A 21,813-nucleotide genomic window follows, 5' to 3' on the forward strand; every position below is an offset into this window, starting at 1 on the left:
AATTACCTGCACCAAAACAATCACACAATAATGTTGTCAGTAATATTACCTATATGGTCTGAATCCGAAAATAATTATAAACTAAATTTTCGCCTCAGATGTAATAATTCACCCAAATTACACCTTGATAATTCTTGTAACGAAATAAATGTTTTTAAACGTATTTCCTCAAAGTTAACTAATAAATAGAGAAACCTACAAATTAATACTGAAGCTAGGGAAATAGCTATTAGATTTATAAAACTACTAAATAGATACAGATATATTTTGCTTTATTTCAAAATATGAAGAAAAAGCCATATGACTTCAATAAAATTTATTAAACTTATTAAAAGCTTTTCTTTAGTTCAATCGTTTGGGTCAAATCTTTAGACGTTAATTTGACTGCCTGTTCTTCAGTGCAAATGAATGAAAATTTGCAGACATGTGCATTCGCGGTCGCGGGAACAATACACGAATAGTCAATAAAAATTGTCCTTCACATAACATTTCGAACATTTGTACTTATGGTAGTGGTCTTTTCGGGCCGCTGATCACAGTTTAAAGAAGCAGAAGAAGAAAAAGAAGAATATTAAGCTTCTTGACAAGTGACGTCCGCGCATCACTGTTTTTTTTTCTGTGCGTGTACTGATCACAAGTGCTTTCCAAATAGTTTTATAAAAATTATTAGACAGTGTTTAAAATACTACAAAAGTCATCAGAGAATAATTGTGTATCCCGAAAGAGGCGGAAATATGAAAATTTGCAACAGAAACTGGTAGAGTTAAGGTATTTATATGATATTTTTGGGTTTTATCCCAAAAGACCAAGTTATTTATAAGATATTTTTGAATCATTTTATGTTAGATAAATTAAATTATGTGTGAATAGATCGAACTATAAATATTTAATATTTACGAAATGACAATTTTAACCAAATTCAAACTTGGGGTCCTTTTTTGTTGTTATCAATATATTTTCTCTATTGTCATAGTTACTATATCTCGCCTTCTTCCCTATTCGAAATACTCAAAACGTCAATAGTATTTGTCAAAACACACAGAGATGTAACAGGCGCTATGTTGCCACACTGCACTGGTTTTCCTATTAATGTTTATTTTGTAGCAAAATGTCCGACAGACATGATATTATGCAAAAATTTATATTGTTTGTGTCAATAAGGATACCTTAAGGTAGCCCAAAGTAATACAGACTACATTATTAGGGATTTAAAAATAAAATTATAACCCAAAGGTTTAAAATAGAACAAAATAAACGGTTTACCAATAAAATTAGAGCAGGGGTGCTTTTAAGCAGCCCAAAAAATCTTTATGATTATTTGACCTGCCTCTATTTTTCAGAGGTACTCTACAGTAGTCCAGAAGTTTAGAATAGAACAAAATATATTAGTTTAACTGCTTTTGTAAATTTTACTTCGATTTCACGTTACAAGCAGGTTTACTTGCACTAAATTATTTGTTTGGTTTTGTGTTCAAACAATAAAACTAGAGCAGAGGTATTTTTTAGTAGCCTAGACAATCTTTATGATCATTTTATCTGCTTCTATTTCTCAGAGGTATTTTTACAGTAGCCCAGCAGTTTGGAATACAATAGAATTATATTTATTTCACTACTTTTGTAAATTCTACTTCGATTTAAGATTACAAGCAAGTTTAATTACACCAAGCTTTTTGTTTGGTTTGTCTTCAAACAATAAAATTACAGCAGAGGGTACTTTTTAGCAGCCCAGACAATCTTTATGATTATTTTATCTGCTTCTATTTCTCCGAGGTACTTTAATGTAGCCCAGAAGTTTAGAATACAATAAAATGTATTTATTCAACTACTTTGTGCACATTTTGCCTAGATTTCATATTACGAGGGTAGTAAGTTTACTGCTTACATTAAATGTTTGTTTGGTTTGTCCTCAAACAATAAAACTAGAAGAGGGTACTTTTTTTAGTAGCCCAGAAAATCTTTATTTTGAGCTACTCCTATTTCGCAGAGTTACTTATAGTAGCCCAGAAGTTTAGAATAGAATAAAATATATTTAACTACTTTTTGCACATTCTGCATTGATTTTTATCGTCTACCTTAATATTACATAATATTATTATTAATATTACATAAGTTAGTAAGTGTACCTACTTACAATAATTTTTTGTTTGGTTTTGTTAAAAATATTTTAACAAAGATACAAAATCAGCTTTATTAAGTCATCTCGAAGTCATTACGAAGCCACAAAAGACCACTGTTTTTCCAAAGACTATACCACAAAGCCAAGCTGCTGTTTCCACTCAGCATCCATCAAGAGTTCTTTCAGAATCTAGCAACTTTTATCAGCAGCGTTTAAACTTCAATCCAACCTTGAGCAGACCAAGAATTGGACAAAGTCAGTACTCAAGTCACCCTCTACTAGCATCGAGATGCAAACAATCGAACAGACAGCAGTACCAAAAGCAAATGAGAACAACCAGGATGTCATACTAAATGTCAATAAAAATTAATAGGGTAATATGGCTAACTGTATTAAAATATGGAAAGGGATTACTTCAGATAAGAAATTTTTAAGTTTGGTCTAAGGTTTTAATATTTTATTTAAAACAACGCCCTCTGAAGAGAGAGCACCAAAAGTTCTCATAGACCCAAACTGGTCGTATGACAAAAAAAAAATTACTTGAAAAGTAATTAAAAATTACTATTTCTCCTTCTTCACATACAAAAGGACAATTTATTTTTCGTAGTTTTTTGTGCCTAAAAAGACGGAAATCAGAGATTTTGTTTTGAATTTAAAACAATTGAATTGCTTTATAGAAGCCACATATTTTAAGCTGGAAGACTATAATAGGTCAGTCCTCAAGCTCATTTTCAAGGGTTATGGCAAAAATAGATTTAAAAGTTGTCTATTTTGCTATTCCTGTTCATTAAAATTCTAAAAAATATTTAAAATTTAAGTACAGAACTTTTTTATATTAATTAAACTGTTTACCGTTTGGTTTGAATAATATCTCGGCTTTTATATTTACAAAAACTTTAAAACCAGCCCTAAATAATCTAATAACAGGAGGCTTTACTTTTGTCAATTTTTTAGAGGACCATTTACCAATTTCAAAATCATATTTAAAATGTAAAGAAAATATTGTTTAAACATTTTCTATGTTTTTTCTGCTTGGGATTTACTATAAATAAAAAAAGGAAAAGTATACTTTCACCCCCACAAAATATAACTTTTCTTGGTTTTACGTTTGATTCGAACCTGATATATTTTGCACCTGCTGACAAAAAAAAAATCTAATAGTATTCAGAACATCAAAAATAAAAGTACATGTAAAATAAGATCATTTGCAGCCTTAATCGGTCAGTTTGTAACAGTTCGTCCATTTATGGAAGTTAAATATGGAAAATTATACTAAAAAAAAACAATATATAAATAAATACAAAAGAAAAGTAGCGTATTTCTTAAACTAATAGTTATAACACTAAAATGACCATACCTAAATACTTAAAAATGATTACAATTGGTGGTTAAATAACATACCAATTAGTGAGCAAAATATAAAATAATCCAATTATGTACTTGAAATATTTTGCGATGCATATATCTTTTAGCATGGCGGGTATGCTGCATTGATAACAAAACTCATGGTTTTTGGAGTCATGAACAACAACTACATATAAATGTACTTCAGTTACTAGCAGCATATAGTGGCTTGAAATCCTTTTTCAACGAATATAGGAATTGTAACATTTTGCTAGGAATAAATAACGCAACAGCTGTGTCTTGCATTAACAAGATGGGTAGTGTACAGTACTCAACATTTGCAGATAAGTTTAATAATTCTGTGAAAATAGGAATTTAAAAATTATTTTTGCATCTGTAACAGTAAAAAAAATGCTTTTGCCTGACTCGGAATCAATATCTTTAAAAATAGAAACAGAGTAGGTATTCTTTAAGTGATAATTGTGTTACTATAATTTTTGAGCAGCTTCTTATTCCAGAAATCGATATGTTTGCCACATATCCTAAAAAAAAAAATGTGCAAGGTATGTAATTTTGAACCCTGACCCCGGATCAGAGAAAGCCAATGCCTTAACTCTAGATTGGCATGGATTTAAATTTTATGTTTTTCAGCCTTGGTACACAACCTTTGACCACCATACCTTACACAACCAAAAAGATAATTATGGACCTGATAAAAATTTAATCTAGAATTTTTTTTTGGGGTTTTATATCCAGGACATCCTTTGGGTTTCCATATTCTTGTCAGGCAAGCTTTTTAAGAAAAGGCATTCCTGAGGATTCCATCCCATCTATTACAACAAATCACTAAATCTGTATGATACAGTTTTCAAGAGATGGTGACGGTTTAGTATAAAATAATAACCATTTTGCTTATGAATTATCAAATTTTAATTTTATTAAATCTATCGTAGAACCGGATTATAATTATAGCTCGTATTAACATTCACAGTGCTGCATTGGCGTTGATAGAAGATATCCTAGAATATTATAAAAACATTTTTAAATTCTTTTTACAAATGTATATATAACCTCAAACCTTAATTGCCCAAATATTAATTAACTTGGGACCCTCTACCAGTATTACTTTATTTAGAAACATTATTTCGTCTCACAAGCCTTTCCTTGAAAGATCTTACTTACAAACTTGTAATGTTGATTGCACTCACTTCAGTTCAGAGGTTGCAAACCCTGTACCTAATAAAAATTCAGAATATTTTCATGGATCAAGATAAAATTGACATTTTGATATAACATAGGATAAAGACTTCCCCAAAAAATAATAATAATAATAATAATAATAAATAAACAAATATCAACCTATTTAAAACAAAAAACACAGTTGAGAGTGTTTAGAGATTTCTAAAACATTCGTCCTCAATCGGAAGACAATTTGTTTATAACTAAAAACAAAAAAAAAGGAGACATATAAAGCAACATCTACCCAGGCGTTTAGTAGATAGATATAACATTTTTTTAAATTAAAAATATAGACACTAATATTTTTAAAGTGTATAGTGTCAGACATGCATCTACCTCAGCGGGAGTTAGAACTGGATTATAGAAGATATTAGAGAGACGGCGAGATGGACAGAAAATTCTCAAGTATTCAATATTTTTTATAATAAACCTCTAGCAAAAGATTACGGACTCTTTGCAAAACCGTATTGTCTGGTGAGTCCATGTAATTGTATGTAATTGTAATTATATTACATGTGTAGGTTACTAATATTAGTAAGAACATTAATTTTCTTATTATGTTTATTTGCACCTGGTTGAAAGTACACATCTCATATAATTAAAATATAAACATAAATCTTAATTAATAATTGCTCTAATATATTAGTTAGGTATACATATGTATATATTTTGTGTAAATTTTCTAAAAAAAAAAAAATTGCTAAGTACTATTCATTTTTGGATTGCAATGTACTTTTGTTTATTTATCGCACAATATTGTTTAATCTTTCAACAGCCTACCATAAGTACAAATGTTCGAAATGTTATGTGAAGGACAATTAATTGATTGGTTGACTTATTAAGGAGGGACAATCATAATTGTCCTATCTTACATTTCGAACATTTGTACGCTCCCCCCCATTGATTCTTTTGAACCCACCCATGTCTTGTGCGATAAAAATAAAAAAAAAAAAAAAAAAAAAAAAAAAAAAACAGTGATGCGCGGACGTCACTTGTCAAGAAGCTTAATAACCTTCTTTTTCTTCTTCTGCTTCTTTAAACTGTGATCAGCGGCCCGAAAAGACCACTACCATAAGTACAAATGTTCGAAATGTAAGATAGGACAATTATGATTGTCCCTCCTTAACAGGTAAGTCAACCAATCAATTAATTTTTTTACGTTTATTAATTGTTTAAATAAAAAAAACGATTTTAATGGAAAATGCTTATAGTCCAGAGAAATAAGCTTTTCTCGTGACACATCCCTCTCCAGGCCGAAACCAAATTTTTTTAGTAGTATGGATATCTATATTAATAACCTATATGTTTCCTGGAGCCGATTTTGATGATATACATAGCTATAAACAAATGAAGATCAAAAAACGCTAAATTTTTGCTTTTTTTGTCTATTACTAAAAAGTAAAGCATTTTAAACAAATTTGAGAGTAAGAAACTGATAAATCATATAAAAAACTTCAATATAGCGTTCACTGCATATGTCTATCCTTATTGGCTGCTTAGAAAATTGCAAAATAAATCATAAATTTTGAGATTTTATAAATGTTTATAACTTATGCAAAAAATTAAGTTAGAACTTTCTTATTACACAGAATGCTGAGACTTCTGGTGCTTAAATTATATTCTAAATTTCAAAGCAACTGGTCAAATAGTTTAAAAGTTATTTAATTTGTTTATCCCAAATTCATTTTTTTTGCAACACTATAAGTCAGAAAACGATGAGGTTACAGTAATACTTCGGACAGTTTATGAAAGAAGAAGATTTATGCTATTAACTTAATTTAAAAAAAAATGACAGAAAATAATTATAAATAGTGTAAAATTATTTTGCAAAAACATGTCGATTTTTTGCTTATAAACAATTAGAATAACTTTTTAACCGTTACCCGTAGAAAAAATTATTTTTCCATATTTAGAAAGACTAAATTTTTATACACATTTAGAAAGAAAAACAATTGTCCTACGACAATTAGGGACAAAGTTAGCCCCCTTCTTTTTTTAATTCACGGCAGCTTTGTTTATAACAATTAAGAAATAAAATTAGCCGCATTTGAAAGAACATACTTCAAAGTTTTAAAGTACCAAATATACAAAATATTTCCTTTCAAGGAAATCGTCCACAATGCTTAAAAATGTGGCCCTTAAAATCGGCCGGCGTTGAAACTTGGGATAGCGATGAGAGGGGGGAAGGAGCTGTTAACTGTATCTCTGGTTCTCAAATATTTATTTCGTTGTTTCTTTTTTTAATTTGTATGTACTTTTTACGTACATTACGAATATGCGTTATTTAAATAAACTAATTGTTATATACACCATCAAATTTGTTTAAACATTTTTTTTTCAATTTTTTTAATAATATTTGATGTAACTTTTATTGTAAAACGTACATATTAGTTATACAGGGCGTAACCAAAAAAAAAGGTCATAAATTAAATCACATATTCTGGGACCAAAAATAGATCGATTGGTCCTAACTTACCTTAATACAAATGTGCACATAAAAAAGTTATAGCCCTTTGAAGTTACAAAATGAAAATCGATTTTTTCCAATATATCGAAAACTATTAGAGATTTTTTATTGAAAATGGACATGTATCATTCTTATGGCAGGAACATCTTAAAGAAAAATTGTAGTGAAATTTTTGCATCCCATACAAATTTTATGGGGGTTTTGTTCCCTTAAACCCCCCAAACTTTTGTGTACAACCCAATTAGATTATTATTGTGGTACCATTAGTTAAACTCACTGTTTTTAAAACTTTTTTGCCTCTTAGTATTTTTTCGATAAGGCAGTTTTTATAGAGTTGCGTCTTCTTTTTTAATATGTTTACATAAAAATTTTATGGGGGTTTGTTCCTTTACACCCCCCAAATGTTTGTGTACGTTCCAATTGAACTATTACTGCGGTACCATTAGTTAAACACAATGTTTCTAAAACTTTTTTGTCTCTTAGTATTTTTTCGATAAGGCACCTTTTATCAAGATGTGGCTTCTTTTTTAATATGGTTCAAAATATGCCTAAAAATGTAAATTATAAATAATAAATTTTCATACGATTACCAAGTCTTCATAATCGTACTTAACCATATTATACAAATATGTGGTGGATTTGACGAATATTTAAAATATCTCAATAAAAACTGACTTTTCGAAAAAGTACTAAGAGGCAAAAAAGTTTTAAAAACATTGTGTTTAACTAATACTACCACATTAATAATTTAATTGGAACGAACACAAAAGTTTGGGGGGGTTTAAAGGAACAAAACCCCCATAAAATTTTTATGGGGTGTCAAAATTTTACTATAATTTTTTTGTAAGATGCTCCTGCCATAAAAATACCACATGTCTATTTTCAATAAAAAATGTCTTCTATATATTGGACAAAATCGATTTTCATTTTGTAAATTCAAAGGGCTGTAACTTTTTTATGTGCATATTTATACTAAGGTAAGTTAGGTTCAATCGAACTATTTTTGGTCCCAGAATATGCGATTAAATTTATGACCTGTATTTTTGTTACACCCTGTAATTATTATATTACTAATCCTATTCAATTATTCCTAAATCTAAAATTGGCTTATAATATTAAATTGAAAATAAAAAATCTCAAATAAACTAGGATTTATTTCTTGATAAACATGCTACTAGATAAACGAAAAATGAAATGTAACAAAATTAGAGAGAGGATAAAAAGAACAAAATTATTTTCAGAAATTTTCTACAATATTGTAATAATTGTACCTTACAACATTGAAAGTTATAATTTTAAGATTGCAAAAAACAAAAATTAAGATATTTCATACATTTTCAGACACTCTTTCGCGATATGTTGCACTATATTCACTTATCACCTCTTGCACTGTTGGAACTGCTAAGTCTCGTTGGATCACGTAGTTGGGTACGTAGTATGGAGCATCAAGAATCAGCCTTATCGTCTTGTTTTGGAACCTCTGTATTATATTTATGTTGCTATTAGAAGCTGCTCCCCAGAGCTGGATACCGTAGGTCCAAATGGGCTTTATAATGGCTTTGTAGACCAGTAGTTTGTTTTCTAGAGACAACTTCGAGTTTCTGCCGATAATCCAATATAGACGGCTTAGTTTTAGTCCTAACTGTTTGCGTTTAGTGAAAATATGTTTTCGCCATGTTAGTCTTCTGTCTAGGTGGATTCCCAAGTATTTTACATATTCGGCTTGAGGTAAATTGTTGTTGTTAAGTTGTACTGGTGGGCAAGTTTCTTTACGGAGTGTAAATGTTACATGTGTAGATTTTAGTTCATTAGCTTTCATGCGAAAGCTAATTAGATTTATTTAGAGAAATTAAAAAAGCTAATATTTAGAGAAATATTGAGGTTTTGATAATCGAAGTCCATAAACTATTTATATCTCTGTACTAACAAGTACTCGGTGCAACCAGTTTTGCAAGAGCAGATAGTTTATTTTAATAAAATATCTGATATAAAGAAGTTCTGTTGATCGGATCGGCACTAACGGTTCTTAGCTTAATTTTTAACCCAATCAATTACGTTTATCTCTTTTTTGGTGGTTCTGTAACTTCAGTTTTTCATTCATCTAATAGCATGTGTACTAAAAAAATAAAACCTAGTTTATTTGAGATTTTCTGATTTCCATAGACCAATATTCTTTTTAGAAACCATCGAATGGGATAATTTGTTTTTTCATACTTTAAATTATTACTGAGTTTAATAAAAAACTATGTATTATTATATTATTCATGAATATGTATGTTTTGTGATTAAAATTTCTTCAAATATTATTAAAAAAAATTGAAAAAAAAATTGTTTAAACAAATTTGATGGTGTATATAACAATTAATTTATTTAAATACTGCATACTCGTACTGTACGCAAAAACTACATACAAATTAAAAAAAAAGAAACGTCGAAATTCATAGGCGAGAACAAGAGATACAGCTAACATTTCCTTCCCCCTTCTCATCGATCTCCCAAGTTTCGAGGCCGGCCGATTTTAAGGGTCACATTTTGAAGCTTTGTGGACGATTTGTTTGAAAGTATATATTTTTTATATTTGGTACATTAAAACTCTGAAGTATGTTCTTTCCAATGTGCCTGATTTGATTTCGTAATTGTTATAAAGAAAGCTGCTGTGAATTAAAAAATGGGGGGCGGCCACTTCGTCCCTAATTGTCCTAGGACAATTTTTTCTTTTTTTTTAATTTGTATAAAAGTTCAGTCTTTCTAAATGTGAAAAAATATATTTTCTACGGGTAATGGTTAAAAAGTTATTCTAATTGATTATAAGCAAAAAATCGACATGTTTTTGCAAAATAATTTTGCGATACTTAGAATTATTTTTTGTCATTCTTTTTTAATTAAGTTATTATTATAAATCTTCTTCTTTTATAAACTATCCAAAGTATTACTGTAACTTCATCATTTTCTGACTTATAGTGTTACAAAAAAAATTAATTTGGGATAAACAAATTAAATAACTTTTAAACTATTTGACCAATTGTTATGAAATTTAGTGTATAATTTAGGCACCAGAAGTCCCAGCATTCCGTGTAATAAGAAGATTCTAAGTTCATTTTTACATAAGTTATGAATATTTATAAAAACTCAAAATTTATGAATTATTTTGCAATTTTCTAAGCAACCAATAAGGATAGACATATTCAGCGGGAGCCATATTGAAGTTTTTTATATGGTTTATGAGTTTCTTACTTCCAAATTTGTTTAAAATGTTTAGCCATTTGGCAATAAACGAAAAAATTGAAAATTTAGCGTTTTTTGATCTTCAATTGTTTATAACTATGTATATCATCAAAATCGGCTGCAGGAAACATATAGGTGATTATTATAGATGTCCACACTACTCAAAAAAATTGGTTTCGGCCTGGAGGGGGTTGTGTCACCAACACGCTATTTTTTCCTTATTTCTCTGAACTATTAAATTCTCTGGGTTTTTACAATGTAGAACCTTGAAACTTTTACAGATTGTAGCTAATTATATATATAAACTATAAATAATTTCACTTTTTACGTTAATTGTGTACGTTATACTTCCTAAATAAACAATAAAGTTTTAAATTTTTTGCCGATTGCGATTACTTTTCATGTTTGTAGATCATTTTTATAAACATCCTAAGCGGAGACGATTTTGAACGCTTATTTCTTTGTTTATATAAACATCGGCGTCGGTGCTTATTCGTGTCAAATTTCAATACGATACGAAACAAAACTTCAACCAAAACTCGAATTTAAAAAATTCGTGTCTTCGAATTTAAAAACTCGTGTTTTTAATGTAGTCTTAGAAAAACCACCGGTAGAGACGTTTCGTGCCTCAATTAACATTAGAATTCGTATTTCGTGAGAAATTAACAGGGTCTACACTCTACACCGTGCAATAGTAAAGCATTAGAAGAGATGGAAAGACTGCGAAAACTGTAATAATAGGTGTAAATAATGATTTTGATTTAATAAATGTATGAAGAAATTACAGAAAATGTACAATGTATGTATGTATCAAATGTTGAAATAAATGCAAAACATGTGTCATATCATATACACCCTTTTTAAACATGACGATATATTATTTTAATGTTTGAAAAGTGTAAGACTAAAAAGTAAAAAATAAAAAATATGAAAAAAAAAAATTTAAGAAACACTTTTCTTTAGTTACGAGTGACTAAAATTAAAAATATTATAAAAAAATCAAGTAATCCGTTAAAAAATTGAAAAAATCTAACACATTCGTTAAAAAAAGCGTGGGGCGCGAAAAGTAAAAAAGTAGAGGAAAGGCTGCAAATATGGGCTGGTCTTGTAATATGGGCTAGGTGGGTTTCACAGCTATTCGTTGCAGATCTCTACATTTTGACTATTGCAAACGGTATTTGACGAAGTTAAACTATCACCGTAGCAATGGCGCCACTGTGGTAGATATTTCCCAGTTTATAATAATTGTTTCTCGGTTGGTGTGAGTGTCAAAACTTTTTCGGGTAAGTTGATAAATTCCAGTATTTAAAAATAAACACGAATTTTAAAAAAACATCTGTGTCACGTTGAAGCTCTATTATTAGTCTTTGATATATGCTAATGAGTTTTCTTCAAATTGTCTGCTTTTAGACATAACTTCTTTTGTTGTGCAAAGCAAGCGTGTTTACAATATGGGCTAGTGGCCCATATTTAGAACAATGTAGCAATGTAGGCAAAACGAAGTAGGAAAAGGCAAAGAAAAAAGGAAAGGAAAAGAAATAAAAAAAGGAAAACGTAAGCAGGTTACCAAAGTCACAAAGGACCAAAAAAAGAAATCGGGTTCTAGTAGTGAGGATGAGGAGGAATATGTGCCTGCAGATGATGAGAGCGATTACAATGAGTTTCCTTCTACACAGCCTCCACAAGACGCAGCTGACGTAACGTGTATGTTTTGCGAAGCACTTTTTTCAGAGGATAATCTTGGTGAAATATCGGTCAAGTGCTTCATGTATCATTTTTGGGCACATAACGAGTGCGCTGGGGCCGAAAAAGAAGAATACCTATGTGTGTGACTTTTGCAAATAGTTTTAGCCTATGAGTTATTTAATGGACTTTTTGTATTTTAGATATTAAAATATATTTGTCACACATTTATCTCACTTCACACAAATTTAAGACACATTTTTCGGGGTAGCCCATATTTAGGATCATTATTCAAACGGCGCAAAAGTACAATTTTTCATTATTTGTACATTTAAAACAGTTGTATATTTTTTAATCAATTTGGACTTTGGGCAGGTTATAAGTAACTAAATGTAGGTATTCTTACGTACCTTTGGAAATAAAATAGAATTTTTATTCTTTTTTTACAAAGAAAAACAAAATGGGTAGCCCATATTTGCATCCTTTCCTCTATCTATCCTTATCCTCAAACCGTTTATTCGATGAAGACGCGCCCCACGCTTTTATTTAACGTATGTGTTAGATTTTTTCAATTTTTAACGAATGTGCGAGATTTTTGTACATTTCATCTGTCTAACAGTTTTTTTCGAATAATCTTTCGAGTTTGATTTTTTTTATTTTTTGCTTTTTAGTTGATTTTTTATAAAAGCGTTTCTTAAAAAAATGTTTTTCATATTTTTTTGTTTTATAGATGAGCTTCTATTTTATCTGAAATATAATTACCTTTCTTGAAATGCCTTTCAAGCAGTCAGTACCTATCCATAGATGAAACAATCACAAAATTAAAGGTACTTATGTCAACTCAAAAACAATAAATACTATATGCTGTAACCTCATAATTTTCTGACTTGTGTTGTAAAAAAATGAATTTGGGATAAACAAATTAAATAACTTTTAAACTATTTGACCAATTGCTTTGAAATTTAAAATATAATTTTAGCACAAGAAGTCTCAGCATTCCGTGTAATAAATAAATAGGTTCTAACTTAATTTTTACATAAGTTACGAACATTTATAAAATCTCAAAATCTGTGACTTATTTTGCAATTTTCTAAGCAACAAATAAGAATAGACATATTCACCGAACGCCATATTGAAGTTTTTTATACGATTTATAAGTTTCTTATTCTATAATTTGTTTAGAATGCTTCACTTTTTAGTAATAGACGAAAAAAGCGAAAATTTGCGGTTTTTTGATTTTCATTTGTTTATAACTACCTATGTATATCATCAAAATCGGCTGAAGGAAACATATAGGTTATTAATATAGATGTCCAAATGTCCATACTACTAAAAAAAATTGGTTTTGGCCTGGAAGGGAATGTGTCACGAGAAAAATCTTATTTCTGTGGACTATAACACACAGCGATCTGAATTTATTACAATAAACGCGAAACTTATCGAAAGCAATAAAATTGCAAAATATCTGGTGCCAGTAAACAAGATAAAACACCATTTTTGCGAAAAATGTCAAATTTTGTTACTGTCTATGGTAACGCGATCATTTAAAAACAGTAAAATAACCGTTTTTATTTTTATGAGTGGATCTAATGTCTACTTCCTCCCCATTAATCTCCACCATACACTGACAAAATAAAACAAAAACATACAAAATGCGGATTTTCTTAACCAGAAATGTGTAGATATTATTTAATTTTTAATATTTTTAAATATGTAATACCAAAATAATATTGTACTCTCCCTAGTACCTACTATATTTTATAATAAATTATTTTTAATCTCTTATGAAGTATAACTAAAATTTTAATGGAATATATTCTGGTGAAATACATTACATTATTAATTTTTATTAGTTTATTACGTATTCAGCGCTATTGTAAATCGAGCGACATTAAAACATTCCCCAATGATCCTGAATCCGAACTGCGGCAACAGGAACACGTTGCCAAGACCGACAATCCACTGCGACGTTCCTGCTACCACTCGACCGATAGCTGCACTTCATTTAAACTAAACGTTTCTCACATCTCCCAGTAGAGACCACCACTAGAAACACCATCCCTACACGGCACCTCTGCCGCTCTATTGGCCACGGCGCGCTCCCGCGGTCCCGAGCGATTGGCTTGGCCTCATGGGGTTGCCTCCTAAGTCACGCCCACAACCCTCAACCGACGAAGTCTATAGTAATCCCGAGAGAAGTGGCTCCACCCTAGGGAGGGCGCTGTACAGAAATATTCTCACTGCTTATCAATACCAGTCCCAGTCGCGAATTGACCTTACTCCGTGCTGGAACTCTCGCGAGATATCAAAACAACGTTGGTACAAAGTGTGCGGGTGAGTTTTTAAGACTTAAGGAGTGAGTGGCCGTTAAGGCAGGACTTCGTGAAGCGTCTTGGAAAACTGTCAAGACGAGGTCGGACGAGGGACATCCTGTGGAGCGCGGTTACCCGACGGCGTCTCCTTGGCCTGCACTTTCCCTAACGGCTCACGAACTGGACCCTGTGGCAGCCGCGTGGGGACGGAAACTCTACCCAGGTGGGTCATTACGATGAATTATCGAATTTATGTTGATTATTCCGTCCCAATACACCAATTTATACCTCCTAAACAAATTTATCTACAATACAGCGTTAAATACAACAATAATATCAGATTTCTTTTTAAAAAAATAACAAAAAATAATACTGAAATATTGTTTTCCAATAATGTATCTTCCACTTATTTACTTTTGATAATTTGTTAGACTGTGTAACACATTAAATAAAATAAAACAATATTATAATCTAACAGGTTGTTTGTTACTCCTTCTATGATTGGTTATGTAGATGCTATAGGTATGCACCTGTAATTAAAGCTTTATATTGTGTGATTTATAACCCAGATATTTTCTTATTCAATACCTAATATACCTATAAAATTAATAGGTATTCTTATGTTCCTACTTTTTATCTATTGATAAAAAAATATTTTGGTAATTAATGTAAATACCTGCTTTTGTTTTATAAGCAACCCATATTTTAAAAAAATATTGGGCTTTTCTAAAAACACTTTTTTAATTGCTTGTTAAGTACATAATTCACTTATTATTATAAAAATTAACCTATATTTCGCATTTTTGCTTACTTATATCCAATACCTAATATATTTTCTTTAAAAACTTAGTTTTAGACAGTCAACAAATTGGACAGTGCATATTATTATTCTTTAATTTAGAAAATATTAGTATTTTTAAAACTTACCGACGTTTATAAAATGATCTTAAATTAATTTTTTTTATAAATATCTTCTAAAAATTTTTTTTTACTTAAATTTTAAAGTATAATCTATACCTAGGTATGTATACTACAAATAGTACCTATGGTAGATTCATCTAGGTTATAATATAATATAATATTCTTAGATCCAAATGCCATCATAATTTTCTCTAAAACAGTTTTTTTTTTGTTAAAATTAAATCTTTATTATTGTTTACAATTTATTATTTCATACCTAATAATAATTATTATTATTATTATAAATCAAATAAGGGCAGAGGAGAGAGCTCCTATTATGCCCAAAAACAAAGAGAAATATTATTTTACAATTAATACAAATTAAGAATAAAGTTAAAAATTAACAAACATCAAATAAAAATACTGAAATAATAAAACAATGCCACCCTAAAACAATTCAGTTCTGTAAAGCTCCCATAATGTCCAAAACAAAGAAAAATATCGTATCGAAAAATATAAAACTAATAAAAATTATAAAGATTACAATTTCAAACAAAACTCTGAAACAATAAATAATGCCGTCCTAACATAATTCTAAGTTTGCTTACTTATTATGTTTCTCCAATATTAATTTCTCCAATTAATCCCAAAAATCGATACGTTTTTTTTAAATTATTTATTACCTAACCTAATGTATTCAACTTAATAATACCTATTTGCACCTAGAATTTTCTTTTTTTTTAATCGTTCTTAAAGTAGGTAATCTCGATTTTTCTTGTTAGATTTAAAAATTAAAAAATATATTGTTAAAATTTGAAGTAGGAAAATTTATTTTCAAATATAAATATATCATTTTTTTAATTTATTTGAAAATTATATTCAGATAAATAAAATTGATAAACTCTACATTTCTTTGCATAGGTAGGTACTTCATAGTATGTTATAGGTATCTATATGCTTTTGAAAATCTCATATGATTTGACATTGACGAATCTTAATAATTAAATAAGCAGCTATTATTCACAAGCAAAAATAAAAAAGAAAGATTAAAATACCTACGATAAAAGATTAAACCTACCTATTTGAACAAAAAATAATTACATAAATACGTATTTATTCAGAATAGTTTTGGTTTTATTTGCGTTTATTGTTTGTTAGTTTCTTACGGTGCCCGTCTGAGCACATCAACTGGGTTGTTTCACGTTTCATTAATTTATAAAATTTTGTTTCATAGCGCTTTAGAAAAAAAAACCTTTTATTCAGATTTTTTAATTATTTTATATTGAAATTTTTAAACTTTGAAATATATTTAGGTAATTTATATTGACATACTTAATTTTTTTATACACTTAGTATACTTTATATTTCAGTGAAATTGGTTCTTTAACTGTTTTCCTGTGGCATGTTATCAATTAAATTAAAAAATATAAATTAAGAATTAAAAGTTTAAACATTTTAAGACTGACAATCTATAAATTCTTGATTTATATTTTTTGAAACCGATTTCTTTATTGGAAACCTCAAAAACTAATGTAAAATGTAATAATTTTCATTACAATTTGTGGTTAAACTTGCCTTAAGTTATTTTCTGTAGGGTACCTACGCAAAATATGAAGATAGTCTGACCAGAGCCGGTTCTAGGGTTTGAGCGCCCCGGTAAAAACAACATTTATTTGTCGTCCTATCATACAATAATATCCAAGTTCACTGCAAATTAAAAAAAACATGCAAAAAATCAAAATTACACAGCAAATAATTGGGTATTGAATTATTTATTTAAAAAAATAATACTTTATTTCCTTACAAGTAATGAAACATATGACATAACATAACAAGCGCATTTTTGGTTTAGGCGTATTTTTTAGTCTTTAAATGTGAAAACTGTATGTTTTCAGTCATATGTATATTTTTTGCAACTTTATTTTCTATTGACATAATAATTGCCAAGGTTTTTCATTTATCATTGTTGATCTTATTTCAATTTACTGAAATCGTTTCAATTTACTGAAACTACTCTCATAAGCTGGAACGGTTGTAGGAATTGTTAACAATATTATTAAAGCTGTTCCACAAATTTGGCATAACTGTATGTAGGTCGTTAATTTCTTGTTTTGGTTATCAAAAAAACAAAAGCAAGGCTACCTAGTACGTATGCTCTCTGTCGTAGAATTAATTCAAGTTGCCATGTAGTATGCAGATCATTATAATTTAAAATTTTATTTGCTGAAAATAAAAGAGACTTATTAATTTTTTTGTCTTTTTTCAACTCTTCTTCTCGTTGTTGTTTCCTTTTACGATTTTGATCCTTAAATATTTTTTTGTAAGAATTATAATAGCCCTTTTAGCTTAAAATTATATTAATACATATTATGATTTTTTACTATAAATTTTATTGTTAATTTAAATTATTTATTAATTGGATCCCTACTTACTGAAATGTATACCTATATAACATAAAAATTATAAGAATTAATTAATTCGACAACTACCTATCTAACACGTAACAAAACTGTTTTTATTTTTTATATTTCATTTTAAAGTAGTAGGTAAACACGGCAAGTGTTGTTAATGCAAAGTTTACAGAAAGACAAAATAATTTAACCATTAAGCCGTATAACAGGCGGCAGTAGGTATTTAGTATATCATAGCCTATTAACCACAAATGAAAAAAAAGTTTCATTTTTACTAGTAAATTTTTGTGTTTGTTAATATTTTTTTTTATTTATTAGATATAAATTTCTATTATAAAAATAGTTTTATTTTCAATAATATTAGAATTTACAATTATTATTCAATCCATGTCTCATGAAAACTGATCAATTTTACTTTACTATAAAATTTAAAACATATATTTTTTCTACGAGCGTGCAAAAATGTCTACACCGAGAGAAAAAAATTCTTGACATAAAGAAACTTTATTAATATTTAAGAAAGATCGACTTGGCATATTGCCTAAGAAATATATCTTTGTATGTAAGATATAATTTTCTAAAATATTTCAAATAAATTCTACTATAGCCAAAGAAATATATCTTAAACATGATTGAACTATCACTTTCTGGCAAATTTCAAACCCATTTATCAGAAAGAAATTACACTTGATGTTAATTAATTTTATTAGTCATAAAAATATATTTTCTACACATTAGAAAACTATTCTTTTTGAGCAATAATATTTCTTAGTAAGGAATATTATTATTTTACTATTAATAATTAATTTATTTAATGTTAAGAAATATATTTCGCAGATATAAACGTATATTTAGAGTTAAGTTAATATTTCTTGAAAATAAAGTGATATTACATACGGCGAAATAAATCATTGTGTTAAGGTAAAATCAGTATTTATTAATAAAATAAGATATAAAACGTTATTATTACATACAAATATTTTCTCCACTCTTAAACCACTGGCTTCTACACAACAATAAAAGGATGGAGAGGCAAATCCAACTTCCTCAAATTTTCCTTCTTTTGTTAATAGCACTTTGTTTGTATATCAGCAATTCACTAAAACAAAATCGTTATGTAGAAAAAAGAGTAAACTTACTTTAAAAAAATTTTTTTTATAAAGATATAGATATTTATTTTGACAAACTTAGGAAATACAAAAAAAAAACAAATACACGGCCCCACATAAGAACTACTAATAATAATCAATCATATTTAGTTCAAACATGGCATTATTTAACCTACACATATTTGTTTATTTTTTCTTTTTGTTAATGAAATATTAATTATTTATCTGTATAATATTAAGTCACACAATAAACATTGTTTAGCTAAAACAAGAGGGAAAATACAATCAATGTAAAACATCGAAGCAGACATAATAATATGTAATTTTCTTAATTTTTATAATCTAAAAGAGACAACATACCTAATCATTAAGGAATTTTATTACGGGAAAGTATTATTAGTTTACATCTAAGTCATTTAATACATATTAACTAATTCACGGTTTTCGGCAATAACATTTCTTAACCATAAACATATATTTCTTTTAGACTAACTGATTTCTTTATCTCAAATAAATTAACATAAAGATCCTCAGCGTTGCACCCGCCATGTTTGATATAGCGTTGTATTGTATATTTTTATAGATGACGATACATTCAAGAAACCTATTATAGTTGATACATAAGTATACCTACACATTTTTAAAAAGGTACTTACATGTATGAAGTTCTACCATTTCTGGAAGGCCCCGCAGTGGGTTAATAACTCCTTTCTTAATATTGTTCTGAAGCTATATATTATATCATTCTGTCCCAGCTTTAAATTGTGGCATATTTCCCAGTTAGAATAATAAGCTCCTTTATTTCAGAGTCGTCCATCATTATACCTAAAAAGCATATAAAGATACTATTATGTTACTTTTTTAACCATTCGGATACGCAACAATATTATTATTACATCTTAAATTACTCAATTTACTTTTATTTAATACCTATATATGTACGTACCTTCAAAATATCCGTTAATTTTTAAAGTACACCAATAAATCCAACATCCATCTATATGAACATAAACATATCACGCCATCTTGACAAACACTGACGACTAAATCATAAATAGTTAATCTGCGCAATTCTTTTGTGGAAGAAAATGTCTTTGCAAGTAACATTTCGGCATTAATGACAAAGTTTTCATTTGATAACCACATTTACTACAGAGGGTATTTCTGAAGGATTATTTCTTGTGGTTTAAAATATTTATTTGATTGCAAGAAAATTTCTTGTTCACAAATATAAATATGGATTAACTTAACATTATATTTATTATACTGCAAAATATTTGTAGTTTTCAATTTAAGAAATAAAAACTTTAGGATAAGAAAATTAAATGTAACCATTAATGCATTTCTTAGTATTGAAGAAATTATCTGTAAGAAATTATTGAGTTATGTTTAAAAAACTCGTTTCTTTATATGTGAACCGGTATGTTTAAGTTAATAGGATATGTTAACTTTTAAGAAATATTGCTCAAAGAAATCGGTGTTTTAGGAGAAAAGAAATTGTTCTCTCGGTGTACTTTCGCGCACTCATTTTAGTTTAGAAAGTTTTACTTTTCCGCACGCGTGTTACTTTTCCGCACGCGTTTTACTTTTCCGCACGCGTTTTACTTTTCCGCACGCGTGTTAATTTAGATATGTTAATATGGCCTTAAAGTAATTATAATGCATGCAATAAACTAATATTTCGATACTATTTACTAATTTATTTCAAATATATCTTATTGTGTTCATGTTTTAATGAAATTAACGCGAAAATTCGATGAAATAAAATAATTTTGACATAATATTCGAAAGTCAAATCAGTAGACAATAACAAACAGTGGTTTTGAATCGTCGTCATGGAAACCAAGATCGTCGTCATGTTAACCAATTACGCTGAAACTTTGGTTTTGACAACCTTGTCAAAGAATTAATTTGTCCATGTATTTTCATAATTATTAAATTAATTGATTAAAATTGGTAATTTTTTAAAAACTAATAGAAAAAATATTGTTCCTAACGCTTGCAGAAAGTCTCTTTTCCGCACTCGACTGCTTGCCGATCTCCCGCTTCGCGTCGTTCGGCAAACTTCAGTCGCGTTCGGAAAAGTATGACTTTCTGCACTTGTTAGGAAAATAACTATTAAGGCACCCTCAAAAGTTGCCCAGCTGGCCGGCCCGTTTATCCAGCTCTGAATCTGATATATAGCAATAATTATTTTGTAACATCTGGATGTCAAAATTTCTGGAATTGTGTCTCCATTGACAGCTTCTAATCGTGTTTTATAGATCCAATTTAAGCTCATCAAAACACACTTTGCTGATGAATTAAATGGAACATAAAAATTTGCATCTGCTTAAATATGTATGTACCTACTTTTCATCTCTTTGTCAGTATCAACAAATATCAAATTAATTCGTATTATCATAATCCTGTATAATATTATAAGTAAAACAGTAAAAACGTCACCTGTATATTTTGGCTGCATAATTAGATAATAGCGCAAATTTACAAATTATGTAAATGAAGAAATGTATTCTGAGATATTATCTCACATCTGATAATAATCATTAGAGTAAAGAGGTAAAATTGACAATATATATTATATAATCAAAGCCCTTGTCTACCATTATATTGATTTACTTTTGCGGTATATGAATAATTTACTATTAATCAAAAATTCGTTGCGGTGTTCACTCAACATCACTGCGTCTGTCCTTGTCACTTCTCTTCTCTCCAATATCTTTACGATTACTTCATCCCATGTCTGTCTTGGTCTTGTTCTGCCTCTTTTTTATTTTTAAATATTTTGCGACACTCTTCCCATTGGTATGATATCTTTCATCTGGTATAAATGACCCCACCAACTCTACTGTCTCTGTTCTATGATCTCCAATGTAGATTGTATTCTCAGTTCGTTGTTTATACATGTGTTCCTTGTTCTGTTCATTGTGGTAGAATATTAAACCCTTCTTAAAAACATCACATCCAGAGCCTGTAACGTGCTCTTTTGCTATTCCATTAATACCCC

At 28.9% G+C, this 21,813-nt stretch overlaps 1 protein-coding gene across 2 annotated transcripts in view; it reads left to right on the top strand.

The window, feature by feature from the left end:
- Nucleotides 1-14,348: 14,348 nt before the first annotated feature.
- LOC114334432 (transcription factor collier) overlaps nucleotides 14,349-21,813 on the top strand; it is a 511,411-nt gene continuing 503,946 nt past the window's right edge. For both annotated transcript variants that reach the window (XM_050656378.1, XM_050656379.1), the window contains exon 1: nucleotides 14,349-14,609. The gene's annotated coding sequence lies outside the window, so the exon portion shown is untranslated. The remainder of the gene's footprint in view (nucleotides 14,610-21,813) is intronic.

The sequence above is a fragment of the Diabrotica virgifera genome, chromosome 7, assembly GCF_917563875.1.
Source record: "Diabrotica virgifera virgifera chromosome 7, PGI_DIABVI_V3a".
In the NCBI taxonomy this organism is placed as follows: domain Eukaryota; kingdom Metazoa; phylum Arthropoda; class Insecta; order Coleoptera; family Chrysomelidae; genus Diabrotica; species Diabrotica virgifera.